Source organism: Polypterus senegalus, chromosome 6 (assembly GCF_016835505.1).
Source record: "Polypterus senegalus isolate Bchr_013 chromosome 6, ASM1683550v1, whole genome shotgun sequence".
NCBI classification, from domain to species: domain Eukaryota; kingdom Metazoa; phylum Chordata; class Cladistia; order Polypteriformes; family Polypteridae; genus Polypterus; species Polypterus senegalus.
Window position 1 is genome coordinate 23,294,290 of NC_053159.1, and position 15,620 is coordinate 23,309,909.

Genomic DNA, 15,620 nt, shown 5'->3' on the forward strand with positions numbered 1-15,620 from the left:
AGAGATTGTAACACCAAGGCTGTCTGATAGACATTTAAAGATTTTCGTCCAGAATGATGTTAATTGGGTGCACACTCTAAACATTATTTTTAATTCTTTCCTGATAACAAACTTCATATCTTTCATACTCTTGTGCTAAGTAAGGACTGTGATTTTAAATAGATAGCAATTGTATCTCTTATCCTACATAGAAGACTTCAGAAGTTAAGATTTCCTTGTTAAGATTTCCTGTTTGACTGTGTAACAAATCATGAATGTCTCTTAAATTAATGATAAAGTTCAAATAGTTTGGTATCATCCGTATAACAGTGTACGTGTTAATGCGTAATGACATTGTCATTTAAATCCTATTATTACTAGCTACGTGCCCTATGTGTACTTTCAACACGTTTCTTTTGTATTTGTGTGTGTTTGTGTGTGAACGTCTCTTAACTGGTGAACTCACTCCTTCAAGCGTGTTCCTGTAAAGTCCGCTTCTCATTATATTGTATTACCAGCGCCCAACTTTCTCGTCTCTGGTCTGCTTTTACACTTACTGTCTTTGAAGACGACGCCCTCAGTGTGAACCTCGATTACTCCTTGTGCTGTCTCACCCTTGCATTGCCTCTTTTGTTATGTCACCAGAGCCAAACTGACCAATCACACCCAAGCCAAACTGACCAATCACACCCAAGCCAAACTGACCAATTACAACCAAGCCAAATTGACCAATCAGATTGCTCAGAGGGACAGGACACACAGACCTTACAGTTTTAGTATACATTAGATATTTAGAATGCGTCTTGGTCTTTTTTCTCTTGTTTTAAAATTATTAGTTTGTTTTCTTTGACAGGAGTTCCAATTCCAAAGCAGACTTGGTTTGGTTTAAGCTTTCTTTGGTTTGGTAAAAGCCCACTGGTAGACTTCTGAAGGGAATTCTTTCCTTGTACGCTAATGCTATAGACAATGACTATCCTCATGTAAAAGGTTAATATAGTACATAAAAGAGGAATAAGTTATTAATTATATCACTGTTTCAGAATTCATAACTTGTTTCAATTGAAACTTGACATATTGAGTAATGGACCATCACCTAAATAACAGCCCAATGAATTTAGACTGCCCTAAAAAGGGCTTTGTCCTGCTGTTGATGACATCTAACTTCCTTTTTCCATCTTTTCAATCTTCTCTAAGGTCTCTTTCTCTCCTTCTTTTTGTCCCTTTTGGGCATCTTTTCTCCTATCTCCATTAACCCATTAACTAGGAAGTTATTCCTAGTACACTATATGTGGGGTTTACTTCTGCCAGCTAGTGACTGTCTACCTGATAAAACTGTCTGTTGGCAGTCCTAGCAATTGTTTCCATCTATTTTATCCATTCCACAGAAAAACTCCTGCAGGAGTATTGAACTATTCCTCAGTACAGGAAAACCTAACCTCTCAGCTGAGATGATCCTGGCCACGTCCCTGCATCAGCACTTTAGCTCCTCTTTCAGAAAAGTGTGTTGTCGAGTTTTTGAGGACTATGACTTAAGGGAGGTCTCACTATTCTCCTTTATGGTAGTGAAAAATAGTAGCGTACTGTTGATACCTAGACATTTTTGAGACATTCCATACATCATGCCACTAGAAGATTCTCCATATCAACTAGGAAGATCACTACACCAACTCCTGCATCGTTACAGACACAAAGACACTCCTGCAGAATCAGCTCTTCTGGTAAGATCCTTGAACAAATGATCCGAGAATTTGAGGTGGCCAGAGAAAGTGATTTCAAGGACAACCTACCTTTAATAATGGCCAGATCAACATTCTTAGCTGGGAGACCCTGTCTACAGAATACCTCCTATGGTGCTGCCTGATTCAGTATGAGACCAGTCACCTATGCGATAAAGTGAGCAAAAATTGGGTGGGAGACAGAGAAGAACCAAAAATTTGTGGAAGCTGCTCCCATATGACACCCAGCCATTTAAGGTCCCCCCTATAAACTAGATGGACGTCATTCTCATCTCGAGTGACTGCCCAAGGACAGCCTAACATGCATTTCTTTGTTGTATGATGCTTGGAGGGGTCTGTATGTGCTGGAGCTCTTTTAAAGACATGCTATACCTGCCGATTCTTCTCATTTGTGAAAATCTGCTCTTAATAGGGTAACCAGAAACCATGATAAAAAAATCAAAGCCTAAATTCTTTTAATTTTCTAACGGTCATGTGTTGTGGTTTTTCTTTTTTTTTTTAGCATAACCTTAACTGTCTCATGCTTAGCATACTCCCCCATGCATAACCAAAGCATTACATATTTTTACATGTGTTTTTTATTATTTAGTGTTGAGTAATCTCCTAACTTTTCAATGTATGTGGGATGCTAGATAGTTTCTTTCCTGTAAATTCTTTCCTCAGTAGCTTTTTTGATTAAAAACCATTGAAAACGTGCATATAGAATGTGGGTGAGTGCAGCTGAGGCCGTGGCATCAGGGGCCCACTTTATGGTAATCACAGAGATAAAAAAAATGGTACAGGGAAAACGTCACATCTGAAGTTAAAGTGGCGGCTTGGGGGTGGACGGGAAAAATCCCAGTAAATGACTCCGAAACTATCAAATGAAATCAAATTTCTCTCATTTTCCACTATTTTCATAAAACAGAAAATGACAAACTAAGTCTTGCTAGGTCTTTTGTTCCTTTTTACTAAATATCTTATTAAATAAGTGTTGTGAGAAATTAAACAATTTCTCCAGATGTGTAATTATGGCAGACTGCATCCTGAATTTTTCATGACTGTTTACCTGTGTGTTTAGATTTGAACCACTTGTTTGTTATTCTTGAGCTGCCAGGGCAAGATAAGCCCAGTGTTACAGCAACACGCTGCCTCTATCTTACACTTGTTTTTCCACAGCTAACTAGTGATGGTAGCCAAGGGAAATCGTTAATGGAACCTCAAGTTGCTTGTTCTGATGCTTAGGGGCACAAACGAGGGCTGCTGCTCCCCAAAGGCAGCAGAAACATTTCCATCTTATGCAAATCCAGGCTGGAATGATGAGCCAATCTATAGGATGTGTGATTCAAGACAACAGGCAGAGGAAAAAAAAAACACTTACTGTCTAAAGAGCATACAAGACCATGTAACGCTGAAGCTTTTAGGGCAAATGCTGGGCACATGACTCACTATACACCCTTTTTAATTTTCTAGATGGAAATCAGAGTTTGCATCAAATTCCTTGGCTGCATGCAGGTGCAGCGGGCATTGTTTAAATCTTAAAAAAAAAATGTATTTGATAAGGTGCCACATGAGAGGCTAGGCATCATACTAAAAGAACTGAGACTTTATGGTGTGGTGTGTAGATGGGTGCACAATTGGGTCAGATACAGGAGCAGAGGGTGATGGTGCGAGGAACCTCATCGGAACTGTCTGATGTTAAGAGTGGTGTCCACAGGGGTGAGTGCTAGGGCCGCTGCTATTTTTAATAAATATAAATGATTTGGATAGAAATACGGGGAGATTCTAATGGGTGGGCCCTGAGTTATGATATGTTACTCACGTAATAATAAAGAGAGAGAAACAAAATAAATACAATGCACACCTTCATAGGTGTGTAAATGATCCAATCACATTCGGTGCTGGAAATGGTTGCCTATTTCTTGCAAACACAAACCGACATGACGCTCCATATTGGAAAAAGTATCCGCGAGCATTGTAGGGGTGATGGGAGCAATTTCCAGTTAAATGTTTCGCTGTAATTGTTCCAGTGTACGAGGCTTGTTCTTGTACACTTTTCCTTGAGGCGGACACAGTTGGAAACTTGTTAAGGCTAAATTCTACACAAACATTAGGAACTTTTTCTTCACACTGAGAACCACAGACACATGGGATAATTGACCAAGTAGTGTGTAGACAGCAGAATTTTAGGGACCTTCAAAGCTCGACTTGATATTTTCTTAGAAGAATTAAGTGGATAAGACTGGCGAGCTTTGTTGGGCTGAATAGCCTGTTCTCATCTCGATTGTTCTGATGTTTGTAAAGAGCTTGAGTACCAAAATGATTGGTGACTGTGACTTTTGCTGCCTTTGAGCTCAAGAGTCTTCCCTTCAAATAATGGCCTTAGCGCTCCTCTCAGGACATTTCATGTAATCCTAATATAGGCCTAGGTTTTCTCCAGTGACTGTGGCTTCCCCGGCCTTCTAAAGATGAGTTTATTGAGATTTAGTGTCTTCTCCAATTTGGCCCGATGTAATTAGAATGGACGTATGAATGAGTCCTGGTGCAATCTAAACGACTCTTTTTAGATCAGAATACTAATTCATTAAGCAATACATGTTTGCAATACTGACAAAGGTATTCATATTCATTAAAAGATGAAAGTTTAGCACAAAACGCACACTGATTAAATTCTTAGAAGTGCTCCACTAATACTGAGTAGGGCCTCTGTTTGTTCTCAAACAACCTCTGTTCTTCATGGCAAGGATTTCACAAGATGTTGGAAACATTCCCTTAAGATTCTGGTCCATGTTGACACGATTGCATCACGCAATTTCTGTAGATTTGCCAGCTGCACCTTCAAGCTGCGAGTCTCCCTTTCTAACACATCCCAAAGGTGTTCTGCTGGATTCAGACTGAACTCGCTATTATGTACACAAAACCAGTTTGAGACGAATTTTACTTTGTGGCGTGGTGAATTATCATGTTGGAGGTATCCAGGAGAGGATGGGTAAATGGTGGTCATAAAGGGATACACAAGGTGTCACAAACATGCACATGGGAGGCGGCAAAAGGGCCTAAAGGAGTGCAACTTCACGCCAGATCAGGGGGTGGCAAACTGTGCTAATCCTACTACTTTAGGGACTTTCAAAACTGGACTTGATGTTTTTTTGGAAGAAATTAGTGGATAGGACTGGCGAGCTTCGTTGGGCTGAATGGCCTGTTTTCATCTAGAGTGTTCTAATGTTCTCTCTTTCCACTGAAGACCATTTATGGTGGGAAACTCCACCTGGCCCTGATGACATCACTTCCGATAACATCACATTGTTATTTATTAATTTCATGTACGATTCCGGCCCCAATAATGCCACTTCCGGTTCTGGCTCCTCTGATGTCACGTCCTCTTCTTGCCCTTAAAACTGCCATCTTTACCCCAGCAATTCAGTTCAGTACATCAATTCTTTCCATTTTTGCAGCCAGGAACAATATATGGGTTGGTGCCCCAAACCTTTTTTGTGGCTCCTTTTCTTTGTCTTTGACAATGGTCAGCAACAGTACTCAGATAGTCTATGACATTCAAGCGATGGTGAGCCGGGGACCTTACCTTACCCCAAAGGGCTCAAAGTGCGCCAAGAAAGCATTCTCCACACCATTACACCGCCACTATCACCAGCCTGGGCAGGTTTGGGTCCATGGATTCATGCCATTGGTGCCAAATTCTGATCCTACCATCTGTGTTCTTCATCAGAAATTGGGATTCATCACACCAGACTTTTTTTCTAGTCTTCAACTGCTTTGTTTTGGTGAACCCGTGCCCACTGAAGCCTCAGCTTTCTGTTCCTGGCTGATCGGAGTGGAACTCGGCGTGGACTTCTGCGGTTGTAGCTCATCTGCCTCAAGGTTCAACGTGCTGTGCATTCTGAATATAATGTTTTTCAAGGATCTCTGGGGAAGATAGTTCAGATATTGAGCTACTAGAGTGTATAGTCTTCTAGTTAATAGAGAGTTATTGTGGCCGATCTCCCCAGAGACATACAAGTTAGGCGAATTAGCAGCTCTCAGTGTGTGTGTGGGTGGGTGTTCCCTGTGATGGACTACTACCTTGCCCAGTGCTGTTTTCCTGCCTAATGCTGCTGGTATGGACTCCCCAGTACCCCAACCATGAACTGGATTGCACAGGTATGAGAGAGATCTGTATTGCGTGTAATAAATGTAAATTATTTAAATTCATTTTCAATGCTAATAGCAATGCCAAGTTCCACTTGGGCTGAGTGATTTGTTTTTTAGTTATTGTGTGCCTGGACTTGCATCTTGACACAGACAGACAGAAAGATACCACTTTAAAATGATCAAATCTTGTTCTTGCCTAAAACATGCAATGCCGTTCTTAAACAGTTCAAAATGTTGTGGGTCAATACTTTTTATTATGTGAAATATAATGATGGTGTCATATCTTAGTGAAAATGTATTCTCGTACAATTGGGGCCCGATAACATTATTTTTGTAATGGATGTGGAGAGGCTTGGTAGAGCATTGAGTAGCACTGACAATTTTCTTTCTTTTTGTCCCTACAAGATTTTATTTTTTTGGGAGTTTTTCATTGTCTTCTTAGAGAGTCAGGGCTGGGGGGCTGTCGAAAGAACACATGGCCTGTTAAAGCTCGTTGAGGCATTCGTTGTGTGATTTTTGGGCTCTACAAGAACTAAATTGCTGTTGATTCTTGTGATATGTATATTTAATGTATTAAAATGCATTTGCCTTTCAATAACACTATGAAATGTCGTTCAGGCCTAAAATATTGGAAATTTTAAAGTGTTCCCTTTTACTCTATCACAATATGTTCACATACCTACAGTAAACGTATGGGCAGTAAAAAGTTTTAGTATGTGGGAGCATCCGCTAAGTTAACCTCATGTCTTTTTAAATGAACCAACTATGAAGAATCATTTAATAGCAATGTGTAGTGTACGTACTAAAATACGCAAGTTAAAAATTAAAGTTTGCACGTTGGGAAAGTAAAGAACATTTTTCATGTTCTGATTGGAGAATCAGCTCATTAGCTGCATTTTTTTTTCATAGAAGATTCCTTTGCCGTTTATTACTGTAAGAGGCTCCTTACTGTACCAGGCAAAGGTTTCCACCAGACTCTCTTCTTGCATAATCGTGAAAGATAACAGAAGTATACTGGCTCATGGCTTCTTACATGGGCAGGAGAGATCTGGGCTGATTTTTTTTTTCTTTTTTAAAATGGGTGAAACAATTGTCTGTAGCATTCACAACTAAGAAGACTGTGGAATGTGAACATTGGGCTGGGGGGCGAGAGTGGGGAGTACGGTGTTGACAGGGCAGGCTTTGTTTGGAATAGTCGACTGCATACTTTTCTTTTTTCCCTTCTTCCCCCTTTGGAATGAATGACGTTTTCTGGAATACCTGACTGTGTTGCCCCTTGATGGATTGCCTTTGTTGCAGAGGATCAGATGGTGTCGACTGGATGCCTAATTGGAGGTAGGAAATTCTGAAGGGACAGGGCCTTGGAGATTTCAGAGAAATATTATGGTGACATGCTGTATGGCAAAACACTTTACTCACCAGGATTTTACAGATTATTGGGGTGTGCGGAATGATTGTTTCAACCAGTCAGGGGAAAATGTGAAACCCATGAATTAAATGTTATTAATTTATATATGTATATATAATTAATTACTTTCTTCATTTAGTTTTTTGCTGTAATCGCTTTTACAACTGCAGTTTATCACACGCATATTTTACCAGGGTGATGCATTTTGATAAAAGTAATAAGTCTCTTCAAAATAAAGATAAAGCATTAAAGTAATTAATTGCAAAATACAAAATAAATTGAACCTGCTCAAAGAATTTGGACACATACACCCACTTTGAGCAGAGCCAAGAGTGTAATTAATGATGTGAGCGTCTCTCTAATCAATAAACTTGGTGGGCACAGTGGCAACTGGAGGAGCAGTTCTGAAAATGCCTGTGTTAATCTAAAATGCTACTTGGAAAGATAGTCCATCCATCCATCCATCCATCCATTCCTTTCACCAGCTTTGTCCGTTTTTAGGGTCACAGGGTCCTGGCAGCTTTGGGAACAAAACAGGCAATCCTCCCTGTACTGGCTCTGGACCGAAGCTACCATAGATTCATTCATATAAGCAGGACAGTTTGGCCTCAGGTGGTCAGGGGTGGCTTTGGGGTATTTTATAAGCATGGATTTAAAATGACATGTTATTGAGGAGTCGGAGTTGGGATTGCAGTCATTTTTAGAGTGTACTGAAGACTACAAGTCATGATTTACTGCCAAGTGCATTCTTATGAAGGAAGTCCCCATTCCTCCTTAAAGCTGTAAAATTCATACATCAGGAAGTCTCTAGAAGTAGTGATTTTGAAAGCAGCTTTGCTTATTTCTAAACAGAGATGCCCTTTTACATCACTTAACATCAGGAGCAACCATTCTTAGCTTGTTATTTTAGCTTAGTCTGTCTTTGAAGCAATTAGAAGTTTTGCTAATTAGTTGAAAGTTGTTTGCTGTTTGCAGTGACACCTTTTTATAGTGGTAAATAGTTTATCATTAATTAATTGGCAAAACTACATGCACATACACACACAGACACGTACTGTTCATGCTCATCAAACGATTAATGTTATAAGTACAGTATGTCTCTGATGGTTATATTGGTTAAAAAACTGAATGGGTTCTTAAGGAGCAGAGAACTGCTAATATGGTACATTGTTCCAGAGCCACTCCAGGCAGCATTGGGAGTAAGGTAGGTATCATCCTCGCGTCTGGCCTAGGCAGATACTGCCATATGGGAATGGGATGGTCAGTCAGTCAGTCATTTTCTTACCCAGCACAGGGTACAGGTCAGGATAAGGGTGTCAGTCCATCACAGGGTGAACACACACACACACACACACACACACACAAGGGCCAATTTAGTCTCGCCAATCCACTTAACCTGCGTGTCTTTGGAATGTGGGAGGAAACCCACACAGGGAGGATCCAGCACACAAACTTTGGTCTCCTTACTGCCTGGCAGCAGTGCTACCACTGCACCACTGGGCTGCCCTATTTAATGTGATGGTGTTGGGGGGGAATATTTCATAGACATAACTGGCATTGGTCTTAAAAATCACAGGTTATATAAGGTCAGTAGTGCAGTAATTTTAGTTTTTTCAGCATATCTTGGCAAAGGTTAGCTGAGGTAACACAGGTGGATGAGCCTGTGGTGTTCTGGATAATGGACTATCTGTCGGGCAGACGGCAGTTTGTGAGACTCAAGGACTGCCTTTCTGATATGGATGTGACCAACACTGGAGCACCACATGGAACAGTCCTGTCTTCACTCTGTACACCTCCAACTATAAATAAAATACCAGGTCATGTCACTTGCAGAAATTTCCAGACGATTCTGCACCTATGGGGTGTACTGATAAGGACAGTGAGACAGAGGGTCAGAGTCGGGTGGAGAACATTGTTTCTTGGTGCAAAACGAATTGTCTGCAACTTAATATCAGCTAAACCAAGGAACTGCTTATTAAATATGCCACAGCAAAGGGCCTCCATGTCCAGTTACTATTCAGGAAGTGGATGTGGAGGTGGTGCACTGCTACAAGTACTTGGGGGTTCACATCATTGATAAGTTGGACTGGTCTCAGAAAACAGAGGAACTACATAAGAAAGGGCAAAGCAGGCTGTTCTTCCTTGGGAGACTGCATTCCTTTAATGTGTGTTGTGAAACCCTTCACATCTTCAACAACTCTTTACCATGCAGTGTGATTTTCTATGCTGTGGTGTGCTGGGTCAGTAACATCATTTCAAGAGAGGCCCACCAAATCAACAAGCTAATTTGAAGGACAGACTCAGTTGTGAGAGACATTCTGGACCTCCTGGAGGTCATAGTGGAGGAGTGAATGAAAATAAAACTGAGTGCCATAATGAACAACACTGCACATCCTCTCTCTGTCACATCAACACTGAGGACTTTGAGCCGACCAATCATTCAGCAGAAGTGTGTCAAGAAATACCATAGGGGGCTCCTTTATATCAACAGCAATAAGCCTTTATAATGCCTCACTGGGACTGCCACATCATTTTTAGTTGTTCTGGTATGTTTTCAGACCATTTAGTGTGTGTGTATGTGTGGGTGTGTGTGTGTTAAATATCCATCCATCCATCCATTACCCAACCCGCTATATTCTAACTACAGGGCGCAAGGCAGGAAACAAACCCCGGGCAGGGCGCCAGCCCACCGCAGTGTGTTAAATATTTAGATATTTATTTATTTAAAGACTTTCTGTAAAATACCAAATTTCTCCCTGGGGACAAATAAAGTTCTATCTATCTACAGTATCTTGGTTATGTGTACCTGTCATGTTTCCACTATATACATAATCTATCCATTGATTGTGTGCATCCACTTTTTCCATTACTATTCTATCTATCTATCTATCTATCTATCTATCTATCTATCTATCATATAGTGCCTTTCAAGTCTATCCATGACCCTTTAAAACTATTACTGTATATAGTGCATTTCTTTATTTATTTATTCAACTTTTTATTCATCATTCTTTCATATAATATATTTCAGATTTTTCTATTACACAGTGCCTTTCAAATCTCTTCATCTATCATGTCACGACTTTCATGTTTGTCTCTGATGATTATGTACTGCTTTATCTTTATAGATCATTTTGTTATATACACTGCCTTTCATATAGCTGTTCCTCTGTTATATAGTGCTTTTCAAGGTGGCATGCCACACTATACCACCATGTAGCCTCCTACAAAAGAGGCACCTGTTCTAACGGACCCTCCTGTTGAGCTGTGTGATACGCTGCTTATCTTTCAGCATTTCACAACATTTTCTTTTGACCACTTGAGCTCCTGTGCTGTCCCACTGCCAAACCTAGTAGCTGCTCTTCACAACATTAGCTTATTATTTTAGGTCAGTCTGCCCCTAAAACAATCAGGCTTCTTACTTTAAGTTCTTTGCTTTGGTGCCTTACATTTGGATAATGCTCAGGTCATCATTAATTAATAGCGAAATCCTAAAATGAAGCAAGTGGTATGTGCCATATTCATAAATAAATAAATAAATAAGTAACTGTAAATGTGTGTCTCTGACAAATATCTTTGTTGTAAAGAAAGCCAACAGCCAAAAGGATACTTGAGGAATGAAGTTAAAAAACCATTTGAAGAGAGTCCTGGAAAAAAAAAATACAGTATCTCCCCATTTTGGTCCGATCGGGGTGCCATGGATCTTTTAGGTCCATATTGTAGAGTGGTGTGGGTTAAAATAACTTTTCAGGTAATTAAACAAAAAGCTGCAGACTTTCCAACATGCTGTACCACCAAGAAGCTTAGGTGTTCAATGCTCTCATCACTGACAGCTCACTTGAAACAATGATTGATTAGTAAAGCAGTGGCACCTGTCTCTGTTTTGTGCGGAGGGCTGCAGAGTTATTTAACCACAGAGTTCATCCCCAGCATGATGTGGCTGCCAAAATGAGTATTTTCAGTAAATTTTTGCAATAGTCCTCTTTTACTTTCAAAACAAGTTGTTCATTGCATATCTTGTGCTTACCACAATAGGCGAAGCTGCAAAAACCGCATCCATCTTGCACCAAGCTAAGCTGTAATGTGATGTGATGGCTGTTCTCCTGCTCCTTGTCCGGGCACACTGTGAGCAGGTCACTTCATTTACTGTGCATACTGTATATGTGGTATATTTGATATAAAAAACACAAAGATATTTTGGTTCTGCACTGGAAAGTATTATAAATCTAGTTTGGAGGCTAAATCTTTTAAAATTAGTTAAAGTGCATGGTCCCTTATTTCTGTGTGTGGAGCAGGAAACAAAGGCGTTCTGAAGTATGAAATGTCAGCTACCCCACTTGTGTTTGTCTGATTTTGGACTCGTTTGGCTCTTCATTACTTTTTTTTTTTAACCCTGTTTCTTTCTGGGTGATAATTTCCTTCCCAAAGTTTTAGCAACTCAGTATGAGCAAGTGAACCCTCTAATGGTCTGGGAATTCCCACAGTCTTCCTGAACCCTCATATGGATACATCTATATATTTAAAAGGCAAAGTACTCACTGACTCATCACTAATTCTCCCACTTTCCATATAGTTGGGAAGCTGAAATTTTGCGTGCTCATTCCTTGCAGTGTACTTATAAAAGTTATGTATGTTTCATGTCCTATTGCAACACCCAAGGGGGGAAACGGGTGTACCCCCTAAACTGTATATATAGATAGGGGGAACCCCTCGTCACTATTTCTGCCACTTCCAATATACGTAGGAAGCCCAAATTTCCCATCTTATCCTTTACACTGTACTAACAAACGTTAAGTATGTTTAATTTTGCGCCGTGCCCCGTAACAAGTTTTTGAAAATAACATCGTCTTTTTGGTGTTTCTCACCATTATGCCTTAAGGAACTTTCAGAACTGACCTCTGCTTTTAGCATTCCTTTATTTCCATTAACAGACGATTTATTTCACGGTAGATATGCACAACGGCTGCCCCAGGTCCCCCTTTCTTTTTCCGCACAGCCGCTGACCGCGCATGTACCACGTGGTTGGCTCCCTGCCTATATACATTAACGACAACATATGCACATGTGCCTCCTCACTCGCTTCCTTACTTTCCTCAGCTGTTCATCGTGCTTACTGCTCCCTTCTTCTTTACTCCACCGCTTCAAGCCTGTTATTGTTCGCCTTCCTTCATGTATTCCTGCTGGTGACTCCTGCCTTTTCATTTACTCCACCACTTCAAGCCTGTTATTGTTGGCCTTGCTTCACATCTTCCTGCTGGTGACTCCTGCCTTTTCGTTTACTCCACCGCATCAAGGCTGACATTGTTGGGTTTCCTTACTTCCTCACGTCTCCCTCCTCGTGACTGTTTCCATTTCTTTTACTCCACCGCTTCAAGGCTGTCATTGTTGGGCTTCCTTACTTGCTCAAGTACGTCTTGCTGGTGCTGACTTCTGCTTTTCATTCCATGCTCCACCACTTCTCGCATTCCTTCGTACTTTCTTTCTCAACGGGTGCAAGTTTACCCCGAATAACATGTCTATTCCGGTGATCGATCAGTCGAAATTTCACCGACCCGTACACAGTGGTTTCCATGCCCCGAGATTCCGCCTGCCTCTTCCATTCTCTCTCTTACTTATTCCATGGTCATATCAGTTTCAGCCATGATATCTGCAGAGACATTGTGTCTTATGTACTGAATGACTGGGACAGGTTCAAGGTGTGGACTGATGACAGTACAGGAGACAATTATACTACATAGGACCACTATAGCAGTGAAATGCTTAATCTCTGAACCTATGGTTCTGCATGTGAACTGATAGCTACCGCGGAATTGTTTCATTGTCAATTCAAGTGTATGGAAATAGGGAAATATTTTACACCTTTGGACAACCGGGAATAACTGTTAAACATCTTAGATTCATGGGTAGCAATTTGGGTAGTGGACACTTCGATGTTTGTGAATGTTTCAACTCTGACAACGTGGACACAAAGTTATCAGTGAAACCTGTTGTATCTTTACAATGGTTGACAAATGCAGAATGTAACTTGAACTCAACACGTCCTTCAAATATGAACCTGATTGAAAGAAATAATGATAATCAAATCCTTAACGACAGCAACACTCATAACAGTGACAAAACAATTACATTGACAATCATGTTACGTTATTTTTAAAATGTTTCCTTTTCTTTTTCATTACTTCTTCAACACACTACTTCTCCACTGCAAAGCGCGGGTATTTTGCTAGTTGATTATATGATGGTTGGATGTTTGAATTACACGGACATGCTCTAACCTCTACTAGCAGATGTAACACTGTCAACACACCCTTTTGAAAAAATCTTTAACTTTATATAAAAAAATCCATATTTCTGCACAATGTGTAATTAATAGAAACCTAAGAAACTAAACATGTTCCCTTTATGTCAACCACTGCAGTAGTAAATGTGAGTTTTGTGGGTTTCTCAGGATGCTCCATGTTTACTTTCTTGTATACGAAGTACAGGGAAAGTATTGTAATTGTCCAAAAATTCGATGTCGATTTTGATGAATCTTGATGGTTTTAGACCTGTCCGAAAATGATCGTTTTTGGAATTATGTCTGTGTGTTTGTCTGCGTGTGTGTATGTTATGTAAACGCGATAACTTCACTTAGGTCAACCACATTTTACATACAAGTATTAGCTACAAAATGTAGATTTCTAGCAACTTTTGAGCTATTTCTGCTAACCGGAAGTGGTACTTTACCTGAATCGCTTCCCCAAAAATATTAAAAATTTGATAATTTCACATCATATTATGGTAAGAGCACAATTTTTCATTTTTTTTGAAAAATGAACTGTTTTCGAGATAATCACAATTTTCCATTTGACATTCAAATGGTGATACATATTTGAGAAAGTTTTTGCTTTATGTTAATGAAATATTGCATACAAGTCTTACATTACACACATTACTAAAGTCTCTTGCAACTTTTGACCCACTTCCACTTACTGAATGTGGTTATTTACCTGAATTGTTTGCCAAAATAAAATGATCATGTCAAATTTTCATTATTGGTATCACGGTAAAGAAAATCATTTTAGGCATTTTTTTTTATCTCGTTACATTTTCTTAGACAGTGTACAGTTTCCTAGATAATTTCAGTTTTCAATATTAAAACGTGTGCATACCAGCAGTGAAACATGTTGTGTTATGCCATTAGAAAATGCTATGATTGCATAAGCACCAGGTGTTTATTGCAGTAGGTTGGATGAGTACGGCAAATTGACACCGTTCGAAAGGTGCTTCATTTACATTTTCAAATATTTTACCAATGTAGAACCATTAAAAATAATAATGTTAATAATAATAATAATAATAATATGACCATTTGTTTCGGTTTACCAATATGACTGACTCATGCCTATGTCTGAGTATACAAGAAAGTTGAGGGGAGGTCTCTCCCGGTTTTTTTGTTTCACATGTCAGAGACTACTAGGTGACCCTAAAAAGTGCCACTGTGACTGTCATTAAATGTGCCCAGTTCTGGACTGCTTCCTGATTTGTTCCCAGTGCTGCCAGTTTTGGCTTCAGTACCCTGGAATCCAATAACCAATTTAGTAGGCTGGCACCTGTATGTAAATATATAGCAAGCTAAGCAAGTTGATTTCATTCATCCTTTATTTCAAAAAAAACATTAATGTGAGCTTTTATAGTCATGCTCAAATCTTGCAATATAAATGCAGTGTTTAAACTCCGCCATCATAATATTCACTTAGGAGTTCTAAGTCATCTGTGATCTCTCACAGGCACCGTCTGATCCGAGGGCCTGTAATCCTGTAGATTTATGATGCTGGCTGCCTTTTGTTGGATTTGTTTGCCTTCAGCCTTTTGTTCTTGAATGCTGTTTTACAATCCCTATCATTTTCTCCAACAAGAAGTAAGAAAAGGTTCTAATCTGGGCACAGTAGTTTCTTTTTGGAGAAGTTTGCTTTCTGACGCTGATGTGAAGTTTTTTTTTTAAATGTATAAAGCATCTCATTTGAGAAAATTATGATGATGACTGCCTGAAACATGATCCCAAAATAAATAAGAAAAAGCAAAATGAGGATTTTTACTTTCATCTGCATAGGGTTTCTCTGCATACACAGATAGGATGGATGAGAATGAAATGTTTTAGAGACTTTAGTATACAAATACAAGAGGAAAAATAAACCTGTGTTGACACTTGCGTTAGGGATTGCTAACCTGTAAACCCCAAACTGCAGTCTCTTCATTTTGTCACCTCCAGGTAGGCATGTTACTTCTCCCACTGAGCTCTTGGATTAGTTCTCTGTTACCTCAATGTCATTTTTTGATATTCTAGGTTTGTGTGGCTGTGGCCTTGTGATTTTTGTCTCATTCCGTAG

General features: G+C 39.7%; 1 protein-coding gene across 4 annotated transcripts in view; it reads left to right on the top strand.

The window, feature by feature from the left end:
• The window catches only part of ttll10 (tubulin tyrosine ligase-like family, member 10), a 327,871-nt gene that overhangs the window by 49,618 nt on the left and 262,633 nt on the right, over positions 1 to 15,620 (top strand). The window contains exon 1 of one of the 4 annotated variants that reach the window (XM_039755588.1): positions 6,900 to 7,178. The exons of 2 other annotated variants lie outside the window; for them this stretch is intronic. The gene's annotated coding sequence lies outside the window, so the exon portion shown is untranslated. Of the gene's footprint in view, positions 1 to 6,899; positions 7,179 to 15,620 lie in introns of those variants that run through there. One more of the 4 variants, XM_039755589.1, reaches the window with a different exon arrangement.